At 37.4% G+C, this 23,704-nt stretch overlaps 1 protein-coding gene across 1 annotated transcript in view; it reads left to right on the top strand.

Moving 5' to 3' along the window:
• The first annotated feature begins 2,024 nt into the window (after window positions 1-2,024).
• ppp1r16a (protein phosphatase 1, regulatory subunit 16A) overlaps window positions 2,025-23,704 on the top strand; it is a 48,220-nt gene continuing 26,540 nt past the window's right edge. Inside the window, exon 1 of the mRNA XM_022685446.2 lies at window positions 2,025-2,158. The gene's annotated coding sequence lies outside the window, so the exon portion shown is untranslated. The remainder of the gene's footprint in view (window positions 2,159-23,704) is intronic.

Here is a 23,704-nt window from a genome sequence, read left to right as displayed (position 1 = left end):
GACACCAAGATATAATGAGAAGATATTATGTCTGTTTTTAATCATGAAGAATTTGTGTTGATTCCTGTTACTGATTTTAAATTATTAAGTAAAGTAGAGAGTGATCAGGCAGCTTCTTAAAGTGTCCTGTAGGAGTCTCCAAAGCCCTCAAAGTATTAAGAATGTAATTAACTAATTTTACTGCAGAGAAAAGGGGATTTGTATCGTCTACACTTGTGGCCAAGGATATTTCAGCTTACTCAACTTTCATCTATACAACTTTTATCTATACAACATACTACATACTCAAACACTAGACAGTAATTAGTACACAATTGGGATGCAAAATTAGTCTATGACTATGCCTCATCCCTGTCTGGGAAACCAACAAATCGAAGTGTGTGATACACAATTGGGACACAGCCACAGTCTGTTTAAGTCATTATTTTCCGTTGTTATTTTGAGATATTAAGTCATTATTTAAAAAGAATTATTCCATTATTTCAAAATACCAATTAATTATTTTGAGATACCTAGTCATTATTTTGAGATGTCATTATTTTGAGACGCGACCATGGTCTATGACTAGGCCTAATCCCTGTCTGGGAAACAAACCCATAATGTTGTGTGATACACAATTGGGACGCAGCTGCAGTGTTTAGGTTATTATTTTAAGATACTAAGTTGTTATTTTGAGCTATTAAGTCATTATTATGAGCTATTAATTTGTTATTTTGAAATACCAAGTCATGATTTTGAGACACCAAGTTATATTGGGATACTAAGTCATCATTTTTAAAATGTTATTTCATTATTTTAAGATTCTAAGTTACTTAGTTTAAGGAAAGTCATTATTTTAAAATGTTTTTTCATTATTTGTCATTATTTTGAGATACCAAGGCCCAGTCCATTTCACCCCTAGGCCCAACCACTTAGCCCTACCCTTGTTTTGCACTGCAAGCCAAGGGGTAAGCTGGCCCGATTCTTGTTAGGGGCACCTAAAGAACCCCACAATTTTAAGTCGATAATTTCCTTGTTAAAAATGACGATAACCATTATATTACCATAGTTTAACGTGTAGTTTCAACTTTTTATAGCCAGTTTGTTTGTCTTAGTAGTCAGCTAGTTAGCTAGCTTCATTTCACTTTTCAAATACCACTGTGTTCGTCTGCTATATGATATATTTAACTGAAATTGCTGATCCAAACAACCAGTGATTTATAAAGGAAAATCATGAAAATGATCAGAAGTGCCCAAACTTTTTCATACCACTGTAATACATAAATTCCGCATCTCCATAAAAAAAGTCCATAAAAACTTCACTGATTGTGGAAACTTCACACTAGACCTCAAGCAGCTTGTGCTGTGTACCTCTCCACTCTTCCTCCAGACACTGGTCTCTTGATTTCCAAATGAAATGTAAAGTTTACAGATGATCCATGAGTGATGGTTTGGAGAGTCATCTGCTGGTGTTGGTCCACTGTTATATCAAGTCCAAAGTCAGTGCACTGTTTTCCCGGAAATCTTACAGCAGTTCGTGCTGCCCTCTGCTGATAACTTTTTATGGAGGTGAGGATTTCATTTTCCAGCAGGACTTGGCACACTTCCCACACTGTCAAAAGTACCAATTGGTCTTATATAATATTCTAATTTTCTGAGACACTGATTTTTAGGTTTTCATTGGCTGACTCTGTGTGTAATACATCTATATAATATATGAGTTTTAAATTTTTAACTGAATTACCAAAAGTAACATTTCAATCATATATTTTTTTGAGAAGCACCTGCAAATCTGTATCAGGTGCTTGAAGGGTTGTTCCAATTCGTAGGGGACAGATTTAGACCCGTCCCCTTCTAACTCTGTTTCAAGGGGAAGGGAACAAAAAAGAAATGGGATTGGGCCCAAGCCGTTATTTTGTTTCCTGTCTGTGTTAATTATAAGCAGATAGACAATATTACTGTATAATTTAGTAATATATATATAGTATATAAAATTCAGTCAGGATGTTTGAGAGCCCCCTGTCGGTCCGCTGCAGTGTCGCCGCGCCGGGTCCTCCCCCTGTCCGGTTGTTATGGAGAAGCTTTTCCCCCGCGGCGCGCAGACACCCCGCAGCCGACCGGGACTCAGCCAGGGCCGGGGAAGAGCTCCCGAATTCACCGCACCGCCAGCTTCCCACAGGTCTGTCACCTATCTAACTTCCTCCTGCTGTTTGTGGTGACCCGCGGCTGGGTGCGAGGTGTGTTCGCGCAGGTGGGCTGGTTCAGGTCGGTTCTGTAACAGGTTGCTGTGTCGAGCTAACAGCTTTAGCCACTTCCGACTCTCCATACCGCCGTCTGACTACTACTACTATTCCCACTGCCGACTGGACAACCAGAATTACCCACTACTGCAAAACAACGGCTTTAACAGCTGTTTTTACCGTCCTGTAGGGACTTTTTGACGGGTTTCATTCAGTCAGGCTGCGGGTGGAGGACCCGGCGGCTGTACGGGGGCTAAAGTTGATTAGCAGGCTAAGCTCGGTAACGGTAGACGGAGGTGAGCGGCGGTACTCCGGTATAAACGGAGCCGGAGGAAAATACCTGGATACACTGTCAGCAGCGAGCGGGTAAAAATATGTTTATATAGCAAAACTAAGTTTTCTTTTCTTAAAACGTGTTTTTTTAACTAGTTACCTAATTCTGTAGTGAGTAAGTCGTGTACAGTGGCTGTTAAAAGTTTGTGAAAAAAACATTTTCTATATTTCTGGCTAAATTTGGGTAAAGCATTACAATACGGGCCATAAATAACCGTTAAAACATTTGTTAAATGGTTTAATAATGCCTCAGATAATTGTTAAATTAAATTAGTTAAGACATTATTAAACATTACTAAACCAAGAACGCTGTAATCGATGAATTGAGACATTTTACTTAATAATAAAAAAGTGCTTTTCTATTTTAGGTGGTTGGAATGGGCTTCCACAGAAAACTGTTTTTTTTTTGTTTTGAATAAACATTTAACCATTTTTAAAGTACAGTTAAATACATGTGTTAAATGAAAGGTTAATTAAACAAACATTTAGACTTTTAAAATGTTTGATGTACTCTTATTGTTAAACGTTAGTTACCTAAATGTATTCCAAAACCTCATCAAATTATCACACTAGTCCTAAAAGTAGGAGGAGAATTAATTCAAACAAATAAGACTTGCTCAAAAATGTATTGAAGAAAAGATCCATTATTACAGATCTGTCAGTGGCAATTAATACTACTCCTAAATCATAATGCTAACATTAACCTCAGTAATCAAAAGTAAAAATTGTAATTACAGTAATTTTGAATGTTTTTGTGGTTCGCAAATATCAAATGTTCTTATGTCCTTCCACAGTCCTACCAAAAATTTTAAAGGAAAAAGGATGTCTTTCCTAGTGTTAATAAATAATCAGTCAAGACATTCTGTCATAAGTACTATTAATTTATGAAACCTTATTGTAAAATGTTACCTAAATTTGTCCCAAAACTTATCACGATAATCCTTAAAGTAGACAAAAAAATATTTATCAATAAAATAAGACAAAAAATAGACTTGCTCAATTATTTATTAACGAAAGGAACCAATATTACAGATCTGTCAGTGGCAAAAGTGTAATGAGTAAATATAATGTAATATAATAATAATTTCTCAGGGACACGCCTGTAAAAACAAAAAAAAAAAAACAAAAAAAAAACACAATTCTCCTGAGTGATAAAACTTGGGTTGGGATGGTAATAAATTTAACGTATTGATCACATTCTTGACAGCTGCGATTAAGTGGTCGGAGATGTACTGGTTAAACAGCATTTTGAGTTAAAAGGTTATTGTTTAGCAATTCGGAAAGTGTTCACTGGTAGAATCCAATACTAAAGAATCCAATATTACAGATCTGTGACCGGCAAAAGTGGCATATAACGTATGTGAAGTTGATCATCGGTAATCAAACATAAATCATTTCACTCTTTAAGATATTTGTAAGTAGAGTTTTTTTTCTACTCCAAAAGTGTTTTTGTGTGATTGGCAAACATCAAATGTCCTCACAAACTGGTCAGTTTTGATCTACCACAATCCTACCACACGTGGTTCCCACAAATATAGAAAAACTCATCCTTCTGCACACACACTGTCTCACACACGGGCATATAAACACTCATTATCTCAGATTCAGCAGATTATGGCCATTGCACCACAGCACAGATTTTCACCAGCAACTGCTAAACCCCTCTCAGTGCTTTTTATAGGACAGAGGTGTACAGAGCGAGTGTTTTGTCACGTGTTAATATATAATAATATACGTGTGTGTATATATAAGACTGCTGTTCGAATCCTCAGACTGCATGCAGCGGAGGAAGCTGTCTTTACACCCTAAAAGACAGGAAAAGTTTATGTTTGACTGGGATAAGGACCTGAAAGCACAGTAAATCCATCACGGCACTGTCAAAAAGCATGATTTGTCACTGTTTTTGATGATCTACATGTTTAGGTTTAAGTCGCCAGCCTGCGGGCTGTTCAGCTTTTTCACTTTAATGTTCTGGTTCACTTTTCTCCTCCCTCAGGACTGTTGATCCTCCGTCCTTTTTCCTTGCCCTGCTGACTCACTTCCTCCCTAGCTTCTTTCCTCTTCCTCTCAGGCCTCCTTTTCCTTCATTGTGGAGTTGTATGCCACTGGCTGCAGTGTGTAGGTTGACAGGCCTCCAGTACAGTATAAACAATGTTTTCAATCATTGGGTTGAAATGTAGCAATTTATTCCAGCGACAGGGAGATCATTATGGAGTGCCGTCTCGTTTCAGCTTGAATCGACTCTACTCTTTTGGGAAGGCTTTCCAGAAGGCGTTGGAGTTTGTCTGTGGAAATTGTGTGTGAGGTCAGGCACTGGTGTTGAATTAGAAGGCCTGGCTTGCGGTGGGCATTCCAGTTCATCCCTAAAGGTGTTCAGTGAGGCTGAGGTCAAGGCTCTGTTTAGAGTTCCTCCACAGTTTTTCAGTTATTCTCACACCATGTGGAGTGCAGGCATGCTGGATCAGAAAAGGTCTTCCCTTAAATGTTTCTGTGACATCAGAAGTGTATAATTGTGTAAAATGTCTTTCTGATTGGTAAACACTGCAGCACTCTGACACTGCTCTATGTTTATGGTGTGCTGCTTTGTGGCTGGGTTGTTGCTTCAGATCTAGCAGGGCAGAAGTTTCACAAACTGACCTTTTTGTCTTGGTCTGTTTAAAGACCGCACATGCTATGGTTCTAGATTGCTTTGCTTCTATTGCTTTGCAATAGAACATAATAGGCAAGCATGTTGATAGTCATATCTTTGAAACCAGAGCTAATGATACCGGCTAAATTGATGTATGAAGTAAAGAAATAAAAGTGTTGCATGTGTCTTCAAAAGAAAATGACGCATTATAGGGTTTCCTTTATATTTCTATGTATATTTGTTGAATGAAACACAAAATACATGCAGTGGGGTAACAAGTTAAGTCCGTGTTAAGCCTTATCTGGATGGGATTAGTTAGACCAGTGAGGTTTTTTTTTTGGGGGGGGGCTTTCTCGGTCACATGACATAAAGCGTTCAGTAGCTCCTCCATTTCCACTCACTGTTGTGTTTACGTGGATCTCCGTGGAAACGCGTGCCCAAAGTGTAATTATGGTGCCTGGCAGTGGACAAATGGCTGTTTTATTAAACGTAAGGTGACTAATCTCAGAGATGTGCGTCTAGGCTGGACTTAAAATACTGTAGGGAATTCAACCTGTCATTTTCTCAGAGGTCAATCCGGATAGGAATAAAATCACAGAGGAACCCCCATAAAAGAGAAAATTACCCAAGGACCCTCTGAAAAACTAATTCTGTCCGGATAGGGCTTTAGAAGTTTTCTGGTCATAAATAGGGAACAGTCTAATCATGGTTTGTAATGGGATGCAATTACTATTTACATAAATAAATAAAACATCCCCTTATTGTGTTGTACGTGCACAGAAAACAGTGGGTAATCAACGGTTGTGAATACATTAGTCGTGTCCTCGAAATCACTCTGAATGTCGGCTGCATATCTCAGCTGTAGATGAAAGGTCCTTCACTTTGAAACAGCCTTCTCTGGCATAGCCGCTGAGAAATGCGGGCTTTCGGATGCAGCCAAAGAGGAGAGGACCCTTCGTGTGATACCAATTTGTGGCTGTTGCTGCTCATTTATCGCTCAGTCTTTATTATGGCTGCGTTTTTGGCCGAACCACTTCTCAATTATTATTATTATTTTTTTTATCAGACGCTCAGTGATGACAGGAAATTTTTCAACCTGAACCAGCCTCATAATGACAACCCCAAGCAACAACTCTGGCCTAATCACAGAGAACAGAGCGAGAGAGAACGTTGCTCAACCCTCATTCCTCCGGCCCTTGAACCCCTGCCCAGTAGTTTAATCTCCAGCTGAATATCTGCGGAGGCTCTCTGCACCTCCCTCGGCTTTGGAATGGTTTAGCGAGCAATTAAAACACAAAGGCCGGCGCAGCGAGGCTGTATACAGATAAGCCTGGTCATGTGTGCGGTGGGATTTCTCTAGAACTGCCCTGCAATCACTGCAACAAAAAAAACACAGCCAAGCACTGGAGCAAGAGAAAGGGGTGTTTTTATTGGCGATCAGAGGTGTGTGTATATAGAGTTGCCTAAATGCACAATACATTAATAGTACAGATACTTACAAAAAAAAGTATACAGTATTGATACAGTATATCGAAATATTTAACAAAGTTTAAGAATAAAATATCAGTATTTATTTTAAAACACCAAAATACAACATACTTTACAATCTGTTGAATTATAATATGGACTAATGAACTAATGAACTAATTTTTGAGATGGTCAAATAAATTTGTTATACTGCTCCTTTAATTATGATATTTCTACATGCATGGACAATACTTTGATATTATATATATATATATATATATATAGATAGATAGATAGATAGATATAGAATGGGACTTGATGGAGCAGATAAACATGAACTCCTCCATTGTGAACAGTCTGAATCTGTAGCTTCTCTAGAATGGCTCATTTCACAACTAACCACTTCACTTCTAAACCATTTAGTTATGCAAAAATGGTTGAATTGCGCTTCAGTTGCAGTGGTATGTCTTAGTCCATCTTGCGTCTTTAACTCTTCTTTTGTGTCTAAAATTAAAATGCTAAATCTATACAGTAATAGATGTTGGCAGCAGAGAAGTGCAAGTGCTTGGCCAACACAACGGAATCAAATTAAACTGTAAAAACCTTTTTCAGTGATAATGACAAGGATGACTAAAAGGCAAAAGTCTATTATTTTTCCCACAAACATGCTTAAAAATATCTCACTATACTTGATGTTGATTTGGGTTTTTACCATATTTTTCGCTCTGTAAGGTGCACCGGATTACAAGGTGTGCTTTGTGACACTAGTAAGGAACAGGGTTGTCTCCATGTTTTCCTTCTAATTCAGAAGGTCTCGTTGTTGAGTGGTTGTGGGGTGTAGGTTAACTAAGTTAGGTAAAGCTAAGCTTAGTAAACCAAAAAAAAAATTGACTTTTATTTTGAAGTCCAACAATTGCTAGATGTTAATGTACACAGATTTCTCTCCTGTTTTTTAGGATGAGTAAAGTGCTACCATTTATTTACAGTAAGCTTAGATTCCCAATTTTTCACTACACTAAAGAACCCTGAGTATTCGTCCCTCATAGCTTGTTTTAACACGGTAGCTGGGGGTTAGCAGCAGGTTACAGTCTAATAATACTCGCATCTGAATGCCAAAAGAGCTAGCGCTTAGCGCGGTTAGCAGCTAATGCTAATACTGCTTCAGCCTCGGTGCCTTGGGCTAAACTGAAACTATTGTATAACGCTTTTAATTCAGTGGAGTGGCTTTACTGATCCTTACAACCTGACTGGGAAAATTTATACAAAGGCGCACCGGATTATAAAGCACACTGACAATTTTTGGGGAAATTTAAGGATATTAAGTGCACCTTATTGTGCAAAAAATACAGCAGTTAGTTTGTTGCCTTTCCAGGTGTCATGCCAAATTCTGCCTCCTTAGACTCGATGCAGATTAGATGCAGATTCCTTTTATTTCTGTTTATAAAGGAGGGTTAATCTGCAGTTACAGTAGATACACACAGGTAATCACCAGCGTAATCTGTTTTACCCATACTGCTGCATGACATACCTGCATACCAACAAAACACGACAAAACACAGGTTTTATTTGTTTTTATATTGATTAATTTTTGATGATGGCCTTGATTAATTTTTGATGATCAGCTTCAGAAAAGTGGTCAGAAAATCTGAGCTTCAAAAGAAGTGTTCTCTCTCAGTGTTTCAGTTGATTCAGACCAGGACCTCCTCTATTCATCAGACCAAATGATGATCTCTTGGTCTGGATGCGTTTCACAGCAGAAACTTTCACACATACTTTTTGTGAAAGGTCAGGACTAAATAAGGTTTGTGTGAAAGCAATTTTATAGATGCTGTGGCAACAAAAAAAGGGGAAAAAACATCAACTATCTCTAAATACGTGTAACTGAGTGAATGTAACTGGAGACTACCCGCTGTGTTAATCTGATTTTGCAAATATCTGATTTGCTGAGGGCTTCTTTGAGATCTAAGCACCAGCTGTAACATAAAACAGCTCTGTATTGAGATTTGGAATGCGTTTGTAAATCCCGTGCCAAAAGCATATCTAAACACACACAAATCCGATAAAGAAGAAAAGCCCTGATTGAGCATTACAGCCTGCTGAACCCAACACAGTGCTGAACCTCAGTGAAAAGCCTGGCTGAAAGAATGCAGAGGAGGAGGAGAATATCAGGACCACAGACTGTATTGAGGCGGTGAAAGAGAATACAGTGCAGCACATGGGAACAGAGATGGAGAAAGAATGTCTAGCAGGGACGCAAATCTGTGGAAAGCATGGAAATGTCTATGGCAGACGTTTATGTTCAGTTTTGTTTTTTTTTCTGACAAAAAGTAGAAAACCCTGAAACCGTAGAAAACCTAGTGCATCTCAAATTTATAATATCATTAAAATGACTATTTCAGTAATTCAGTTCAAAATGTGAAACTCATATAATATATAGATGTATTACACACAGAGTGATCTATTTTAAGTGTTTATTTCTGTTATTGTTAATTATTATTATGGTTTACAGCCAATGAAACCCAAAAATCAGTATTTCAAAAAAATGTATAATATATAAGATATTTTATTTATATATATATAGTACTTTTGGTAGTGTAGGCAGTGCGCCAAGCCCTGCTGGAAAATGAAATCTGCATCTCCATAAAAGTTATCAGCACAGTGAAGCATGAAGTGCTGTACGATTTTTCGGGAAAACACTGCACTGATTTTGGGCTTGATAAAACACAGTGGATCAACACCAGCAGATGACATGTCTCTCCAAACCATCACTAATTCTGAAAATTTCAAGACCTCAACTTTAATGAAGATGCGGATTTCATTTTCCATTGCCAAAAGTACCAATTGGTCTTTTTCTGAGACACAGATTTTTGTGTTTTTATTGAATGTAAGCCATAATCATCAACAATAAAATAAATAAACACTTAAAAGATCACTCTGTCTGTAATCTATATAATGTATGAGTTGCACATTTTGAACCGAATTACTGAATATAAAGTAACTTTTCAATGATATTAAAATTTAATCTACAATCTATACAATCTATCGTCCTTATCTTATATATACATAAAGCTATACACTGATCATCTGTAACATTATGACTATTATAGCTTATATTGTGTAGGGTTCTGTTGTGCAGCTCAACTCAACAGTACTGCTGTTTATGATTTCTACATGATTGTCTAGATTATACTATTATACTAAAAGCAGCGCTACTACTTTTGCTATACATAATAAAATAGCCCTGTGCCCTTTTACTGAGCTTCTTTATTCTTTATTTGTGTTATAGTCTTGCAGTATATCTACTGTAATGTGTAACTGTCTAATATTTCATGAAGTGCTGGCTCTAAATGCTGTGTATAACGATACTTGAATAAGGAATTTCCTGTTACAGGTGGTGTGGCCTGATCTGATGCTGGACTGATGCCACTCCTGTAATAAACTTGTAAACTGTACTGTGATAATCTTTAGAACTATGTGTTAATTATAGAGAATAGACAAACCGGTGTGACTGATAAGTATTTACCTGTTCAAAGGTGTTTGAACGTTGTTTCTAATTAGTGGGTGTGGCTGTTTCTATTGTCATCTATTACTAACAGGTGCCTGAAATCAAGCACACAGCCATTAATTCTTCAGAACTCGTTTTGTACTAACAAGAACACAGGAACCTTTTTGCATTGCGTTGTGGGGTAATAATGTCTATTGTAACCACACTCAAAAATCAACCAGGTATGACTGTGTATTATGGATACTTTGGTATACTTAAATAAAAAAAAGAAATGCATGCGTACTAGATGCTTCAAATTTAAAAACTATTCTATAGTCTGGGGCCCTGCACAATATATCATGTTTTCATTTGCAATACATTATCAATATGCTGCATCAAATATCAATATTGTTGTTAAAACATAGGGCTCCAGACAAACTTTTTTCCCCTAACCATCCCAGAACCATCCCAAAGTTGACTGACATGGCGATCTGCCAATCACACTAATTCTTATCAGGGGCTTTCACACGAGTGCCATGTTAACCCTTTTCCTCTTGCAGTATTACAAGCAACCTTATTGGCTCTATGTTAGAAGGCAGAATTAAACAGGTGTAAACAGGCTATATGCTAAGCATTAGGAAAACTCCCAGTCATATTTCATATTTTAACCAGCAGGTGGTCTCGTCAAAAACTGCCCTGCGACCAAAGTTGCCCGGTTCGCGTTTTCCCTCAAATTGGGCTTGTTTGGAAATCCAGTTGTGGGTGAAAATTCAGGGGTGGCGGGGTGTGTTTTTTCGGGCTACTTTTTTTAAAAATTACAAAAAAAAGTCACCAAAACCAAATAAAAAATCACAATAGAACCAGAAATCACCATGCAATTAAAAAAATGTTAAAGAGGAGAGAAGAGAGTTCATAAGGGGCAAGAACAGAAATTAGTAAAAGTCATTTTTGTGCTAATTGTGTTATTATTAAATGTTCTTGACTGGAATATAAAACTTTAAAATAATTAATAAAACACTAATGTTACAATATTGTTAATGACTTAGATAGCAATATTGATGATACATCCCCTATGAACAAAATACAAAGTTGTAAGGTGAGACAGACATATATGTTGGGCTAGTTTAAGCTTCTGAAGGGCGGGTTTTAGACTGACTTTGGGCTGGATATTTTTGTTGGACCTGGCAAGCCTGCCTGGGACAGTGGGACGTGTTACCCTGAAGCTCTGCACAATATATCATGATGTTTTCATTTGCAACACATTATCAATATGTGGCATCAAATATCAATATTGTGTTGAACCTCCCCAAACTTGCCTCTCAATTTGACTTACTAAAGGTACTGCTTCATTACTCTACATAGTGGTGCTAATTAAATGAATAGGGTAAATCTGCAGTGTAGAATATTGGTTTTCCAATTGACACCAGTAAATACTTATTTCCTGGTATTTAGGTATTTAGGAGTATTTTATTGTTTTTAATAACAAAGATGCTGTGAAATATTTCAATCAGACTGTAAAAACGTTTGTCCTTTATCATGTTGATTATTACAGTAATTGTTACAGTGACTTTTGGTGAGCTCTGAATGTAAGTGAATTATTGCTGTGCTGCTGACAGTAACAATTGTTAGGGTTAGATTTTTTATTTTTTTGCAGACACACCTGATGAAACCAGTTGACTGAAGAACAGTGTGTTTACTGAGGTGAACTGGGTGTGTTGGAGCACAGAAAACACTACATGCTGGGGAGTGGTACTGCTGGACTGGGACTGGGAGAACCACCTCTATAGAAGATTTAGGCTTACAATTTGTTAGTGGGAGGGACAGGGAGGCCGAGGTCTGTGGTTGGGGTTGTGTGTGGAGAGGGAGGTGAATGAAACCTTTTAAACCACTGTCTGCGCCTCTGAATTGCAAAACCACAGTAAACGTTGCAGGTAATTACTGGTATTTAGTGGCCTGGTGTTTCATTCTAGCTAATTTGTGCATGACTCAACATTGTATATGAAGAAGAGAGTGTAGAAAATTTAGCATAAGTTGCAATTTAGTTTAGAGACAATTAGAAACCGGTTCAGTTAGGGGTGGGAATCTTTTACTATCTCACGATTCGATTCGATTCCGATTTTGGGGGCCACGATTCGATTCAAAATCGATTTTTGATTCAAAACGATTTGATTTATAAAAATTTATTGAAAACTTATTGAAAAAAAAGCCTCCAAAATATACACTGGTCCTGGAGAAGGTAATGTGTTACAAAAACAATAAAATGTGCAGGAATGTGGGTCTTCAGTGACAGAGGAATCACTGGGATATCACAATGACGTTAATGAACAATAAATAAATAATAAATAACACTGCTTTATTACCAGGCTACTAGCGGTGGTGTGTAGGTGACGCTGCTGGGCTGATGTGATGATAGCAGTGGAGCGCTAAAGTTCAGGAGCAGCTGCTGATTAACTAGTTAATTTTAGGCCGTTGTATTTCTTCAGAAAGGGGGCAGGAGGTGGAGAAATTAATTCATATTGTCCATTCCTTAATTCCTCTGTGATGGGGAGCTGAAATTAGCTCTGATTAGCTTATTGTTATTTTTCCGTTCCGCCTTAAATGCTGCAGCCCGCTGCCACCTGTAGCGTTATTTAAGGTGGAACTGGAAAGTTAGCTAGTTAGCTAGCTAACAGAAACTGAAACTAACTACTAGCGATCTTTTTTATGCTTGTTATGAAGCATTCTGCCATAAAACATTAAAACTACACGTTAATCTAATGTAATATAGTGCTTGTTCTGCCATCTTACCGGTGATTCTCATACACCTACGCTCTGTGTGGGTCTGACGGTAAGTTCAAACTGCAGCGGCCACGGTCGCTTTGGGCAGTGGGAGGCGGAGCGAAAAACGCTTCGTGCCGCTGCAGTGTGAACTTACCGTGAGGGGTAGGGCCAAGGGAAGAAATGGGATTGGACCTTAGAATCGATTTTGGGACATTTTAAATCGATTCTGAATCGTAGTAAATGAGAATCAAGATTCTTATGTGAATCGATTTTTTGGCACACCTCTAGGTTCAGTACAGTTCAGTAAAATATAGATGTTTGTGTGGAAAGCAGAGGGAAGCTTATATCATGTAGAAATCTGGTAAAACCAGGATGTAACTTTGTGCCTGAATGCAAAGTAGGTAAACAAATCCTGAACATGAGCCACGGGAGCTGTGCTGCTGTTTTGAATCTAGAATTTAAATTTCTCCTCAGTCAGATCAGAGGCAGAGCCACAGATGATGATAACTGTGCAGAGTAAGTGTTAGCTGCATCGTGAACACAACTACATTTCAGTTACTGCAGAAACTGAGAGTGTGATTGCAGTGCTGATTCGTGGATGGTTGCTATGGTATAATTTGTGATTGCTATGGTGTTGCTAGGTGGTTGCTACGGTTTTGCTCTGGTATCCATGGTGGTCGCTATGGTGTTGATTAGTGATTGCTAAGGTCTTGCTAGGTGTTTGTTATGGTGCCCGTAGTGGTTGCTATGCTGTTGATAGGATGTTACCATGTGTACATACTTTTCACCAATAGCTGGTTGATCCAGCAGCTTCTCCATACACAGAAAGTACTGAGGAACAAAGCAGAGAAGGGGTTCAACTGGTGGGTAGGGCTGCCACGATTAGTCGACTAGTCACGATTATGTCGACTATTAAAATAGTCGACGACTAATTTAATAGTCGATTAGTCGTTGTTGTTTTTTTTCTTTGTTTTTCTCTCCAAACTGCTGCGACTGCCTTTCTGTCCTGGACGCACATGCGCAGTAGTGGAAACCGGGGTAGGTAGTGGACGACATCTCAGGACATTATACAGACAGGCTCTGGTTTCATGGCTACCCCGCTACAGAACTCAAAAGTGTGGGATCACCAAGAAAATAAAAGTGAAACGCGTGCAATGCAATATCTGCAATGAAGAACTTGCCTTCCTCGGCAGCACAACCGCGATGCACGAGCACCTGAAAAGGAGGCATGTTGTGGCTGATTAAATGACGAAGAAGCTAAATTGCTATTTAGCTGCTAAAATTAGCGTAAACAGAGCGTTAACTTAGTACTTAACTTACTCATCTTGATAGCTTTAAAACAGAGGTCACTAATAGGCGGACCGCGATCCGGATCCGGACCCAGACGTTGTCACAAATGCCGTCCCAAACCAATAAACTACAGAGAAGGATTTCATTCTGACAGTGGCTTCTGTTTTCAGTGCTTTTCGGTGCAGTAAACTCACAGATCAGTCATGTGTGGTGTAAAATCACCAAACGCTCTCCTCTGCCAATCAGATCTGTGCAGACCGCTGCCCTGTGTACGGTAATGTACACAATATCTGGACAGAGAGGCATTTTTTATTAATATACTTTTTTTTCATAATAGTTCAAACAACCTCACGGTTGAGATGTTTCATAAATGCCAGTGCCTTATCCTTATTTTACACAGTTGTTTACACTTTATGCTAAACAGTAAAATAATTGTTACAACAAGCTGCATATTTCATTAAAGGTTTAATGAACTATGATTTTAATTGTTTTTATTTTTAGTTAGCATATAGCTGAAATCTAATGTTGGTTGTATAATAGCAGCTGCATTCTATTGTGATAAACTGTGTTTTATATTCAATTAACGTATGATCCGATTAGTCGACTAATCATAAAAAATAATCGGTGATTAGTCGACTATAAAAATAATCGTTTGTGGCAGCCCTACTGGTGGGTGGGACTGAATTTTGGGTCCCCCATTTATTTCTTCGTATGATGATTTTACGAAATTCATACATTTGTTGGCAATGATTCAATAATGCCGAATTTGGTCTTTGTAGCTCAAAAATCATGACATACATGGATGTGCACTGTTGCTCCCTATTCATTCCTAATGGGCAAACAAATCTGACAACTCTCAAATCTCAAAACGTTTTGAAAAAATTGTTCAGTGTTCAAGAGAACATGCAAAGATTGACTGAAAACTGTGATTAAAAAACAGGGTTATTCCACCACATTTTGATTTCTGAATTCTTAAAACTTAATGAATATGAACTTGTTTTCTTTGCATTATTTGAGATCTGAACCCTTTCTGTACCCTTTTTTCGTCATTTCAGCCATTTCTCATTTTCTGCAAATAAATGCTCTAAATAACAATATTTTTATTTTTAATTTGGGAGAAATGTTGTCTGTAGTTTATAGAATAAAACAACAATGTCCATTATACTCAAACATCTACCTATAAATAGCAAAATCAGAGAAACTGATTCAAAAACTGAAGTGGTCTCTTAATTTTATCAGAGCTGTAAATATTTAAATAAACAGTCAGTACTGAGTGGGAAAGAGAGTTGTCTGCCCCATCCTTCCCTCCTCAGATGCAAAACTGTAAGTAGAAGATTAAATGTAAAATGCAATTAAATTTAAATTGGTGTTGTTAATTAAAATACTAGTATATACTTGCTTTATTCCAGCATGGGGTGCTGGAATAAAAAATGCATTACAAGTTGGGGTCAAACCTGGTGGTGTAATTAATTTGCAAAAAAAAAATTAAAAAAAATAATGCGTTACTGATGTCAAATTTATCGCATTAGTTAATGCTTAAAAGTTGACAACCCAAGTCTGATGTAAAGTGCCTGTCTCTACTGTGCTAATGGTGGTGATAAATTACCAAGCTATTATAAGTGAACCTTACAGAAGCTTGTTGATTTTACCTGTTCAGGAGAAAATAGCCAGTTTGTCCATGGCTGCAGCACACTGATTGTGTGCTGTTGTGTTCTATACCTGCCAACCTGGGGTGTGGAAATGGGACTGTGGGCTGCCAGTGCTCAGCCTGTACTCAGTGTGTTTTCTTAATATCTGATGATATATATTCATCATGTTATGAGTTACTGTGGTGTCCTGTTTTTTTTGTTATGTAAACCAGTTGATTACTGGAAAAAAAATTAAAGCATTAAAAATATAAATTATTTGGTTAAAATATAATTGGTGTTACTCTAAGCTAAGCTGGTCAATGATGTCAGTGTTGTGTGTAGGGAAGGTGGAGGCTGGGTTTTATTGCTCTTGGCTGTGTGGAGGTGGTGATGTGGGTTATGGGTGGAGTTCAGGACTCGAGGCACTGAGCTGATCAGTGTGTATGAGTTGTATTTTGCGTTGGAGCGATGTTGTTGTTGCTGGTGTGTCTTTTCCTTCTTGTGTTTAGTCTGTTACTCTAGTGTGTGTGTGTGTGTGTGTTGTGCGTGTGTGAGAATTGGTTCTTTGAGTATAAAAATGCCTCTTTCACATTTAGGTGTTTTCGCCCACCCTCCATATTTAATTTTTCCTGTGTTGCGTGAGCCGAACCCTTTGCTGTGTAAACACTGACCCACAAAGGCTGTACTGTTCTGTCCCGGTTAGTGCTGGACAACTTCACCCAGTGCTTCAGGACAGAACAGGACAGAAACACTGGGCTGTATTTATTCTGTCCTCATGTTTTATAGGATAGGTTGCTTTTTTGGATCATTGTGCCTTTCTGAAAATGTAAAAATAAATTCTTGCGCTCCGTTAGTGCTGGGTGGTATGACCAAAAATGTATATATTACTGTATTATTTGCAAACTCTGACAGTGTATATATATATATATATATATATATATATATATATATATATATATATATATATATATATATATATATATATGTATTTATTTATTTATTTTTACTATAACTGAGCTTTTATATAGATTGTGACTTACTGTACTGTTAGGAGTACATTTAATATAAAACACTGTGATTGGGTTAGTGAGTCTACCCATCATCAGGTCTGTATAAGGACACTGGGACTAAAGCATTGTAAAAAGCCTAGGTAACAGAAATGTATTGGTAATTAGTGCACATGTGTTACTTGCCTGTGGGTCTGATTTTTGTGCTGATCCTTAGGATAGTGAAAGCGCCTTCCAGGGCTTTCTCTTATACTGGTCAGTAGAGCCGACGGCTTTGTGTAAAAAGGAGGGGAGGTAAAGTCCATGAAACTTGTAGAGAAACATAGGTGGAAAAACAAATTGTATACTTAACGGTAAATGAAATAGTATAGATACAGAAGATACAGGGGTTGGACAATGAAACTGAAACACCTGTCATTTTAATGTTGGTGCTTTAATGGCTAAATTGGAGCAGCCTAGTGGCCAATCTTCATTTAATTGCACATTGCACCAGTAAGAACAGAGTGTGAAGGTTCAATTAGCAGGGTAAGAGCACAGTTTTGCTCAAAATATTGCAATGCACACAACATTATGGATGACATACCAGAGTTCAAAAGAGGACAAATTATTGGTGCACGTTTTGCTGGCGCATCTGTGACCAAGACAGCCAGTCTTTGTGATGTATCAAGAGCCACGGTATCCAGGATAATGTCAGCATACCATCAAGAAGGGCCAACCACATCCAACAGGATTAACTGTGGACGCAAGAGGAAGAGGAAACTGTCTGAAAGGGATGTTCGGGTGCTTACCCGGATTGTATCCAAAAAACATAAAACCATGGTTGCCCAAATCACTCTCCACTCTCAACTCTCCTGTTTTCACCAGAACTGTCCATCGGGACAATAAATTATTGTGGTCTAAAACCAGGTGTTTCAGTTTCATTGTCCAACCCCTGTATGTCTAGGCTGACTGGTTAGGGCGGGACTTGGTGTTTAAATAGATTCATTTTGGGGAGTTATTTTTTTTTTTTTTTGAATGTGGGCTGTGTCTATGTGGCCTTGCGGCCTTGCTGGATGCTGTTCCAGAATAAGCTAACTGGGACTGAGTGATCTTGGCAAAGAATGCATGTTAATTCCAGATCAATGATAATGTCATTGCATTTATTTCCCTTTTTTCAGTTTTTCTTTTCTTTTTTTCCATTTGCTGGTGTAACCCAACAATAAACGTCACTTAATGTGTACAATTTTATAATATATAAAATAATCAGACTTCTCTTTAGGTAGGGCAGAGTGGGACGAGCGTTTGCTCCACAGAGCTGAGCTACCATTACTCCAGTGTGTTAGCTTGTTATGCTAACTGGCTAGCATTAGTTAGCGAGCTGTTTCTGCTACTTTGGTGGTGCTATTCTATGAATTCATGGATCAACACTAGACACTGATCTCATTTTGAGAAATATGTTCTCTAAATCTTCTCTCAAAAAAAGAATTTAACAACAGATATATATGTATTTTTAAATTTTTGCGATAAACTGTCTCTATTTAGCTCTGAGTATTTTTTTTTTTTTTACTTCAGTAAGTCACACCATGTTCTACAGCACACTGATTTATCTGCACAAAACTAATGAAGATCTGGATGTTTGGGATTTTTGTGGGTAGGTTTTACAGATATTGGACTGGTGACAGTCTAAGGCCAGGGTATGTTATCTCCTGTTCCCGTGGGATAAGCAGTCGCATACACTTATATTCACTCGTCTGCCTTTGCACGCATGAACTTGAGTAACATCCAATTCTTAATCCATAGGGTTTAATATGAAGTCAGACCACCCTTACACTCCTGCAGACACAGAACAGCTTCAACTCTTTTGGGAAGGCTTTTCACAAGGTTTGGGAGCATGTTTATGAGAATTCTTGACCATTCTATTTGTGACTTTTTTTTTTCTTCTTTTTTTTTGGTAATTTTTCAAAATGTTCCTGTGTTGGACCTAAGCCTACTCTTGGTTGTCCTCATTCCTGACACAGTGTCAAGTGCAGCAGAAATGTGGCAAAGTTCAAAGTTCTGTCTCAAGGGTGTGTGTGTGTATCTTATCTGTGTAGTTGTAATGGTGGTAAAGTCACCTTTACTGTAGTTGTGTAAAGTACTGAATGTGCAGATCAGAAATCATGACCCTGAGCTGTTGGAGATATAGACTATGTACGGAACATGCACTGTACTAATGAATGCACTGCTGAAATGTTGTATCATGGACAATAATACAAGGTTTTGGTTGTGTTTGTAGTTTAAAAGATCCTTTTTTGATGTTAAAGCAAAGTTGTGAATGTTTGTGTAGATATTGGGTTTGCTGAATCAGAGAGAGAAATAAACATTGTTGTATTATTCTATAAACTACAGACAACATTTCTTCATTTAGAGCATTTATTTGCAGAAAAAGAGAAATGGCTGAAATAATAGAAAAGATGCAGAGCTTTCAGACCTCAAATAATGCAAAGAAAACAAGTTTATATTCATAAAGTTTTAAGAGTTCATAAATTAATATTTGGTGGAATAACCCTGGTTTTTAATCACAGTTTTCATGCATCTTGGCATGTTCTCCTCCACCAGTCTTGCACACTGCTTTTGGATAACTTTATGCTGCTCCTGGTGCACAAATTCAAGCAGGTCAGTTTGGTTTGTTGGCTTGGGATCCATCTATCTTCCTCTTGATTATATTCCAAAGGTTTTCAATTAGGTAAATCAAAGAAACTCATCATTTGTGTGGCATCTTTTTTCCAGAACTGTATACTTTTTATTTATTACTTTTATTTTTATCTTTACAATAAAATAACACAGAAAATGTCATAGTAATTACACAATTTACTGTGATTTAACACAATTACTTGCATTTTTCCTTATTAACAATACAACTTTTAACTGTGAATATTTTAAAGTAAAATTAAACAATTTGTGAAATCAGCATAATGTTTTTTTTATATTCAAGTATGTTTGTATAATTGTATATTTGTTTTATACATGGAATGTAGCCACTCCCATAGCAGTCTTTTATTTCTTGTCCAGTGAGATTTTGTTAAAAATGTACAGATGTGCTGTAGTAAAATATACATTAATACATTACCCCACCTCCCCACAAAATGACCTGTGGTGAATCTTGAAAGGTTTTTTGTTATAATTTGGCACATTCTGTAAAGAGCTTATTCAGTAAAAGATGACTCCTCTCTTGTCTTTTTCTACATTGTAATGTTTGCTTTCAGAATCGCTGGTATTTAGTCCATTCTTCCCTGTAAATATGGACAGAGGTGTTCAGGGGTCAATATCATGATATTTTAAATGATTCTGACAATTTCACAGTATATCACGATATTAAATTACGGCTTTAAACACTACAGCTTTAAATTATGGCTTTGATTACTATTGGGTTTACTTTGTCCTGAGAAATTAGACTTCATAAGCAGAAAAGCAGCTGAAAAATGTAAACAATAGACCTTAAAAAGAGATATGCCAGTAACTTTAGGGAGTCAATGTACCTAAGACTTATTCTGAGCTCATGTGGGGGACAAGAAGAATTTTCTCTGAGCTGTGGATTGACTTTGCAGTTCCATTTTTCTCTTTTCTGAGTGAATAATTGCTGTTTGCTGTTGTTTTTCTATTTTACTCACATAAAAACACTCAGTGGATACAGTAGCAGGAGCTCCTCAGATAAAGTGCTGTTCTCATTTTTCTTCAGGCAGGACAAGGCAAGAGCTTAGCTACAGTCACTCCAGTATATTAGCTTGTTATGCTAACTGGTTAGTGTTAGTTAGCAAGCTGTATCTGCTTCTTTGGTGGTGCTATTCTACACTGCGCTCTTCCTCGCCTCTAGCAGTATGGTGGCATGTATTTATTTTTATTTTTTTTACACCCCGGTATACCACCTAGCACTAACCTGAACTATCAAAACATAAAATTGTCCTTCACAGTTTCTGTGAACTGTCATTTTTAATTCCATTATAAAGTGAGTAAATATCTACCTCGTACAATGGTACAAAACATTTAATAATACACTAAACCTGCTTGATAATAATGCCTTGTCTTTAACTTCATTCCTTTTGGGAATCGGTTCATCTTTTACCAAACCAGCGGTAGTGCCAAACATTGTATAACATTTGTGTAGAAAAAGACACCATACACGGACAAGATTCACAGCCTCTAGAAGTGTAGGGCATTGTAAGAAGCTAATAAAGCATAATGTGACTATTTTCACTCTTAGTTTGCCATATTTTGCCATGTTTCTCTTGTGAAATAGGAGCTTGTAAACTGGTTTGTAATGTTTTTTTTCTACTCACAGTAGTATATGGTATAATTTCCGCGAAGTGTTTTTAATAAAGCAGGAGTCTAATATAAGGAATCTCAGACTCTGTTAGTGTGTTTGCAGTCATTGTTTGGGTGGCCTGCATGGAAGAATATTGGTTACAGTAAACAGGCCTTATTTAACTATCTCTACTGATGCTGATTGTTTAAACACATGTGAGATGACTTACTGATTGCTTTACAATCATCTTTACAGAAATTCCACTTCCAGCTCAGGCTTCAACTAATTACTATTTCTATAATCTGGGGCTTATCTAGTGGCTATAAATACAGAATATTACAGTTGTCACAATGACTGTCAGGGTTGAGGTAGATTTTCCACTCCATCGCCTGCTATATCACAAAGGATTTATGTCCATACCACTCAGCCATAGGCGAGGGGTTTAAGTTTATGGTTAATACGCTGGACCCAAGGTACGTTTTACTTTCACATAGCTTTTCCAGCAATAAAGCCCTGCCACAACTCTACAATGAAACAAAAAATAAAGTGGGAGAAGCTCTGATTAATGCTGATAGACTGGCACTTACATGTGACACCTGGACCCAGTTGTATGTTTAATATTTAAGGATCTGTATGTTTAATATTTATTGTTAAGTTTTGAAAATGTAGCCACAAAATGGTGCAAAAAAATTTGGTACAGTAAGGAACCTAAAATTATTATTTTAAATAAATGTTTTATTTGTTTAAATTGGCATTTCATCTTCTTAACCACATAATTTAAACTAAATTTTATAGACCATTTGAATCGAATTTTTTTTCCAGAATCGGAAATCGTTTCTGAGTCAATCAAAATCAAATCGAATCACCAGACACTGAGAGATTTGCACCCCTAGTGACTGTGTGCATCATTTAAAGATTTCGAAAAGGTTTTACCTCCGTTCTCGTCATTATTGAAGCAGTGTTTATTTTGAGACGTCTGTGTGCATAGCACAAATTTACAGAGTGGTTTTATTAGGGTGCTTTCACACCTACTAGAGCTGGGTGATATGACCCCCAAAAAAATCTGATTTTCGATTTAAAACGATTTTTTTTCCCTACTAAAAATGTTAAAGAAGATAAAGAAATGGTTAAAAACTAGTTTTTGTTTATTTAGTTTTCACATAAATGTCCTCTTTGTTGTTAAAGTGCAACCAGAAACAAGCAAAGTTAAGGTACTGACACAATGCACCCCCCAAACTTAAAAATAAATGGTACCACTTTAAATTAAGACTACCTTTTATAAAGGGGTTATAAATGGTTTACAATTAGTTTATTAAGGGTTACTAATTAGGTTGTAAATGGCTTAAAAATCAGTTTTAACACATACGTAGAAAAGGCTGAAGTACAGGAGCCCACAAGGAAGTGTCGGTGGTAAAAAAAAATTAAAACTCTGAGAAAATCGATTTTTATAAAAACACAGAGTCCTTAACTGTAAATTCGAACGAATCGATTAATCACCCAGCTCTAACACCTACATTGTTTGGTCCAGACTTTTAGACTTTTCAGTTTGGCTGTGAACCAAAGCACCAGAGTTTAGTCAGACTAGAAGAAATGGTCTCGTTTTGGATGTACTGAACCATGGTCCAGACACGAACGCTTAGATTTGGAATTCATTTATTTACCCTAAAAAAAAAAAAAAATGCAGTTCCACACTCTCTGCTGCTCTCAAGCCAGTTAGCCAGTGCTAATGATGTTCTGTGCTGATGGTAATGATGTCCATATATTGTTTTTACTAGAGATGTTTGCCATAATTTTACAGGCTTACAGTACACGGTGTACTAAAATCACACAGTACTTGTGCAGCACTCACACAGGCACAGTTAGCTAGATTTTACAGATAGTGTTTTTTTGGGAAGTGTGGAAATGCAGAAACATTATTGTAAAGGCACTCAGTGGGTGACTGTAATTCAGCTACGAGTGCAACAGTAATCAAACGTGCAGCGGTAGGTAGATGAGAGGTTAATGAGAGTGCAGGTAATTCAGTCAGCCCTGTTAGCATCCAGCCAGCTCATGATTTCAGCTCAATAACATAGCCTGCTGTATATAAAGCAGCACATAAATGCTCGTTGTCTGTGTAATCCATGCTTTCCATTCGCTAATGACTTTGCTGGGAAAGATACGATACAGTACGATAGGAAATAATGGGATGTTCTGCGTCCCGGCAGGAACAAAACCTGTAATTATGTGAGGTACTCCTTACACAGTAGTAGCATTGACTCTTGTGTAAATGCTAAACTCTGTTTACCTATAGACTGCTCATACTCTTCTGTATGGACTGAAAAGAGCGATGGTTAAAAAGCTTATTTAGCTAGAACTTTACTTACCTGAATAAGTCTGTCTTCTGTAGAAGAGGAGGGGAAATAGAACCTGTAACAGTACCAGTGTGCCTGCAATGATTAGTCAATATACAGCTCTAAAATATAATCAAGAGGAAGATAGACGATCACAAGCCATTAAACCAAGCTGAACTGTTTGAATTTTTGCACCAGGAGTGGCATAAAGTTATCCAAAAGCAGTGTGTAAGACTGGTGGAGGAGAACATGCCAAGATGCATGAAAACTGTGATTAAAAACCAAGTTTATTCCAC

This window comes from Astyanax mexicanus, chromosome 15 (genome assembly GCF_023375975.1).
Source record: "Astyanax mexicanus isolate ESR-SI-001 chromosome 15, AstMex3_surface, whole genome shotgun sequence".
Classification (NCBI taxonomy): domain Eukaryota; kingdom Metazoa; phylum Chordata; class Actinopteri; order Characiformes; family Acestrorhamphidae; genus Astyanax; species Astyanax mexicanus.
Note: the sequence above shows the minus strand (reverse complement) of the source record. Positions and strands in the feature narration are given on the sequence as shown.